A 6,535-nucleotide genomic window follows, 5' to 3' on the forward strand; every position below is an offset into this window, starting at 1 on the left:
CGAAGGCTTTCTTAAATTCAAGAAACAGCGCTACTGTGAGTAACCTGTTTTCTATATTGTCACGTGGTCGTGACGTCGGCGAAGACAGCAGTCGGCGTTTTCAAGATGAAACCGTTTATTTGGCCGTACTTGTGGCCGGGAAACGGAAAGTTAATTTACAGCAATACACACAGTAGGCACTGATAGCGGCGAACAAAGCGTCGACCGTCGATCAACTCATAAGCGGTCAAGCGCGTCGGCTTTTATACAGGCGCTATCGAACTTTCCAGCAATATCGCTGGTGGCGGCGTTATCTCTCGACAAAGCTGGAACATTCGCGTGCGGGGCGATTTCTTAACAAAACGATCTACTACAATCGCGAAGCTTCTCGAACACTGCGTCGCGGACAGCGTCGAGCGTTGATAACCGCCCCTGCCGGTCAAGCCCGCATACATCAAAACAAGACAAGAAGTGGGCGTGGCATTGCCTCCCTCTGAAAAAGCATCGTCCCGATGATTGTGAAAGAACATAGAAGATAAAAAAAAAACAAGTGCATACACAAATAAATTACAATAACAAAGGAAAAAAATAGAAACCCCAGGTTCGCTAACGCGCAAAAAACGGCTTAAGGCGCACGACATGGACGACTTCAGGTCGTGCGCGGCGTCGCTGGGAGTTCGCAATGGCGTCCAGGATGACCTCGTAGTCAAGGGCGCCGAGGCGTCTAAGAACCTTGCATGGCCCGAAGTATCGCCGAAGGAGTTTTTTGCTAAGCCCACGTCGTCGTATCAGCGTCCAGTCCCAAACACGGTCGCCGGGCTGGTATTCCACGAAGCGTCGTCGAAGATTCTAGCGACGGCTGTCGGTGTGCTGCTGGGTCTTGATGCGCAGGCGGGCGAGCTGTCGAGCTTCTTCGGCACGTTGTAAGTAAGCGGCGGCGTCGAGATTTTCTTCGTCGGGGACGTTGGGTTGCATGGCGTCGAGCGTCGTCGCCGGGCTCCTTCCGTAGACCAACTTGTACGGCGTCATCTGCGTCGTTTCTTGAACGGCCGTGTTGTATATGCGAAGCTCACATACGGAAGGATGGCATCCCCCGTCTTGTGTTCGACGTCGACATACATGGCCAGCATGTCGGCGATGGTCTTGTTTAGCCGCTCGGTGAGGCCATTTGTCTGTGGGTTGTACGCTGTGGTCCGGCGGTGGCTTGTTTGGCTGTATCTCAGTATTGCCTCGGTTTGGTCAGCGGTAAACGCCGTACCTCTGTCGGTGATGAGGACCTCTGGAGCGCCATGACGCAGGACGATGTTCTCAACGAAGAACTTCGCTACCTCGGCGGCACTGCCTCTGGGCAGGGCCCTTGTCTCGGCGTAGCGAGTGAGGTAGTCGGTAGCTACGACGATCCATTTGTTTCCGTCATTGCACGTCGGGAACGGCCCCAGTAAGTACATCCCGATTTGTTGGAACGGCCGTCGACGAGGCTCGATAGGCTGCAGAAGTCCGGCTGGCCTAGAGGGCGGTGTCTTGCGTCGCTGACAGTCTCGGCAGGTCTTTACGTAACGAGTGACGTCGGCGGAAAGGCGCGGCCAGTAGTACTTCTGTATTCTTGCTAGCGTGCGAGAAACACCCAGGTGTCCAGACGTCGGGTCGTCGTGCAGAGCCTGGAGGACCTCTGGCCGCAATGTCGAGGGTACCACGAGAAGGCAATCGGCTCGAAGCGGTGAGAAGTTCTTCTTTAGGAGAACACCGTTGCGCAAGAAAAACGACGTCAGTCCCCGCGTGAATACCTTCGGAACAACGGTGGTCCTGCCCTCGAGGTACTCCATAAGGCCCCTGATTTCTGGGTCCGCTCGCTGTCGTTCGGCGAAGCCGTCGGCACTTATGGTTCCCAAAAAGGAGTCGTCCTCCTTGTCGTCCTGCGGCGGTGGGTCGATGTGGGCGCGAGACAAGCAGTCAGCGTCGGAGTGTTTTCTTCCGGACTTGTAAACGACGGTATTGTCGAATTCTTGAAGTCGTAGGCTCCAGCGTGCGAGGCGACCTGAAGGGTCCTTCAAGTTAGCTAGCCAATACAATGCGTGGTGGTCGCTCACAACTTTGAAGGGCCTGCCGTAGAGGTAGGGGCGAAACTTGGACGTAGCCCAGATGATCGCTAGGCACTCCTTTTCTGTTGTGGAATAGTTCGTTTCCGCCTTTGATAGCGACCGGCTAGCATAACTGATGACCCTTTCCTGCCCGTCAGTCTTCTGCACAAGGACGGCGCCGAGTCCTACGCTGCTTGCGTCGGTGTGGATTTCCGTATAGGCGTATTCGTCGAAATGCGCTAGTATCGGAGGCATCTGAAGGCGTCGTTTCAGTTCTTCAAATGCTACGATTTGCGCCGTTTCCCACTTGAATGGCACGTCTGTCTTCGTGAGGTGAGTTAGCGGTTCGGCGATTCGTGAAAATTCCTTGACGAAGCGCCTGTAGTAGGCGCACAAGCACAGAAAACGGCGCACGGCTTTCGTGTCGGTGGGTGGCGGGAAGGCAGTGATGGCAGCTGTTTACAGCGGGTCTGGGCGAACACCACCCTCGCTGATCACGTGGCCCAAAAACAGTAGCTCCTCGTATGCAAAGCGGCACTTTTCAGGCTTCAAGGTGAGGCCAGAGGCCTTGATTGCTTGTAGTACAGCGTCAAGGCGCCGAAGGTGTTCGTCGAAGCTTGAGGCAAACACAATGACGTCGTCCAAGTACACAAGGCAAGTCTGCCACTTCAATCCAGCCAGCACGTTGTCCATAACGCGCTGGAATGTCGCAGGTGCCGAGCAAAGACCAAAGGGCATGACCTTGAATTCGAAGAGGCCGTCTGGTGTTATAAAGGCAAGAAGGATCCGTTGATGGGCGAGTTGGTACATGTCTTGAAATATACTGAGTATGTGCAGCGCAATGGTACGAAGACAAGAGAAGACACACAAACGACATAGACTGGCGCTGACTTCCAACTGATTTATTGAAAAGCACGAAGCCCGCTTTTTTGCATGCGCACCTGTTAGCAACAACTCAAACGCATCATCAGGGACCATACAAAACCTGCATCTCTTTGTCACTTAGATAAACACTTGGCGTACTTACACACCTGATACCAGATTTCTTAATGTGAGCGGCCTCGATTATTTCTCTTTCTGTTTTCGTTTTTGCATGCTTTATAAACGTCGCGCGATCAAAGTGCGGGGTGCATTTACACTTGTTGCAGTGATCTGCCAGATGTCCGCCTGATTCGTTTTTTACATTCAAAAAATGCTCACGTGCTCTGATGTTGAAACATCGGCCCGTCTGCCCAATGTACTCTTTTCACAGCTGAGTGGTATTTTATATACCACGTGAGTCACACAATCGGTGTAACGGTGAACATGCTTCTTCGTGCAGGATTTTTTCTTCTTTTCTTTGGTGAGCATAGGGCAAATCTGGCCTAACTTACATGGCGCAGAAAACACCACTTTGACGTCATATCTTTCGGCAATCTTTTTGAGATTGTGCGAGAATCTATGGATGTATGGTATCACCTGCGGTCTTCGTTGATCTTTTTCTTTTTGCTGGTCAGGTTCCTTTTTCTTTATGCTCTGCAAAACTGATTCGCAGACAGCATTGACAAGGGACGACGGAAAGCCCGCAGCGTCTAAACGTCTCAACTGATTGTTCAGACTGTCTGAAGTGGTGTGTCGGCAGCTTTTAGCTAGTGCTGATTTCACACAGGACATCGCAATCCCCCTTTTGACAAGTTTAGTGTGCGCGCTGTCATAAGGCAGAAGGCTCTTCTTTGTCCTGGGGTTATACATATAGCAAACATGGTCATTGTTGAAGGTTAACTTGAGATCTAAAAATTGCATACTGTTGTCAATTGGCCTCTCACATGTAAAGGTTAGACCACGTGATTCAAAGGTAAAAACACTGGTAATCATCCCGACAACGTTTTCAAAATCTGTGGGACTCAAATCTGGTAAAAATATTAAGTAGTCGTCTACGTATCTAAAAATACTAATGACTTCTGAATCAGCAACCCGAGCATTTACACGCCTGTCAACAGAGGCTAAAAATATGTCACAAAGTATCGGTGCGACTGATGACCCTATGCATATGCCACTTCTCTGCACGTACTGTTGTCCATTAAAAGAGATGGCGGTTGACTGGAGGTAAAATTGTAAAAGTTCTAAGAAGTTTCCACTGTTTAGGCCGGTAGAGTTCTGGAAGCTGAGCTCCCCCGAATGTTCGATACACTCACGTACTGCACTGAAGAGGCCTTGGTGTGGTACGGAGTAGAAGAGTTCCTCGACGTCCAGCGAAAAGGCAGAGCGGGCGCAGTCTAGTCCACCCCCCTCCAGCAGTTGAACCAGTTCACTTGAGCTTCTTAACATGAAAGGGTCATTGAATGCTAGCGTCTTCAGATGGCGCTGAAGGTAGACACTGATCTGGTAAATCCGCTTGCGGGTAAATCCGGTTGTTAATGGAGACCCTCGCTGTGCAGATTCCTGCCGGCGTTACTAGGTGACCTCCAGGTGTCTGGATTTCGGGGCCCTTCCCAGGCGGTCTTGACATTCTTCAGCTTCGTCGCGAACGGTCCACTGATGACAGAATAGTCGGCTCCAGTGTCGACGAGAGCGGTGACATTGTGGCCGTCAATGAGAACGTCGAGGTCGCTAGTTCGTCGTCTTGCGTTGCGGTTGGGTCGCGGCGTCGGATCACGGCTGCGTCGATTTGTTGCGGTGCTTCCATGCTGCATCGTCAGGTCTTCTTTTGTTGCGCGAGGTTTCGTCGGCAGGGCTCCGTCTGCTTCGCGTCGTGTTCTGCAGGTCTTGTCGCGTTGTCGTCGTCGGCGGCCGCGGAGGATCTTCGGCATTTCGTCTTATAGCAACCGCACCTCCATCGGTTGCTGCCCTTAATTTTCCGGATACGGGCTAGGCGACCGGCCCCTGTTTGGGCCAGTGTACTGCCGGCGCTGCGGTTACATGAAGCGGCCGGGCGACGGCGATCGGGACGGTCGTCGTTCTAGCCACTGTGTTCCGGCGAGGTAGTCGTCGATGTCGCGAGGCCGTTCGCCTGTCTGCGGGCGCGGCGCGTTAACGGCGAATCCGCGTAGCCCCATCTGTCTGTACTGGCATCGGCGGTATGTGTGGCCGGCTTCCCGCAGTGATAGCAGAGCGGTCGGTTGTCAGGGGCACGCCAAACGTCGGTCTTTCGGGGGGCGCAGCGTTGTCCTGTCGGCGGGCGGTATGGTGGCGGTGGGGGTGGCGGCGGGACTGCTGCGGCAGCGCGGCGTCTTGACGTGGGCGAGGAGGGGGGGGGGGTCGTTGCGTCGGGCTGCAGCAGCACATGGCTTCCGGTTGAGCCTGCGGTGCTTCGGGAATTCCAAGCGATTGCCGGACTTCCTCGCGGACAACGTCGGCGATTGAATCCACTTGATGCTGCGGCGAAGGTAACAGTTTGCGCAGCTCCTCCCGCACAGTCGCTCTGATGGTGTCACGCAGGTCATCAGACTGCAGCGCCTGAGCCTCCCCGTAGGCCGTCGTAGGAATGCGGCGGTTGTAGTGCCTAGTGCGGATTTCTATGCCCTTTCGATTGTGGTGGCCTCCGAAACGAATTCCGAGAACGTCTTCGACGGGTTGCGCACAAGTCCGGCGAAGAGTTCTTCCTTCACTCCCCGCATCAGGAAGCGAACTTTCTTTTCTTCGGACATCGCTGGATCGGCATGGCGGAAGAGGCGAGTCATTTCTTCGGTGTACAGTCCGACGCAGGGTTGCCACTGACTTTCGAGTAAATGTCGCCAAACGACGAGCAAAAAGTCGCCAAAAGTCGCCATTTTTTCACACATTTCGCCAAAAAAGTCGCCATTCTAGATATGTGTGGCAAACCTAGTAATAAAAATTTCCACTCACGTATAGCCCCGTAGAATACAGTACCATCCAAGACCCTGAAATTATATTGATGTTTCTCGATGCCAGTCGTATCGCCCGCTTCACCATGTGAGTGCATAGTGCTGCTTTTCCGACTAGCCGCAAGATGTGCGTGGTGGCGCGAGGGTGAATGAATGAAACGCTCATCATATCATTCCATCCCTGTCCGCTCGTTTCAAAGGTAAAAGTGTGGTAAACCCTGGGCGAAAACCATGAAAGCGTTCTTTGTAGACAGTTTTACGTACCCTTATATAAATAAAAGGATTAAAAGGTTTATTGAAGGTAACACGACAGAATTCTTACAGCAGTCTTACACCTTTTCATTGTGAACTAATATGATACCGGACGCCACCGACCCTTTCTTATAGTCGCCTATATCTACACGCGTCAATCCGACGCGTTATTAATGATCAGGTTGACAATGTAAAATGTTATAAGCAATTGTTTTCATTGCACACGCTCACTGAGAACAGTGGAAAATGCCTCAATAAATATTCTTTATTGCACAAATAGCCGTGTATCCGCCTCCCTTCGCTATTCCAAAGCAGTCTTTGCGAGCTGAATTGAGGGTACCGCAACAGTGAATAAATCGCCAAGCGATTCAGAACATTTGGAGCTTTGGCGGAACAATTGGT

Source organism: Rhipicephalus sanguineus, unplaced genomic scaffold (genome assembly GCF_013339695.2).
Source record: "Rhipicephalus sanguineus isolate Rsan-2018 unplaced genomic scaffold, BIME_Rsan_1.4 Seq513, whole genome shotgun sequence".
In the NCBI taxonomy this organism is placed as follows: Eukaryota; Metazoa; Arthropoda; class Arachnida; order Ixodida; family Ixodidae; genus Rhipicephalus; species Rhipicephalus sanguineus.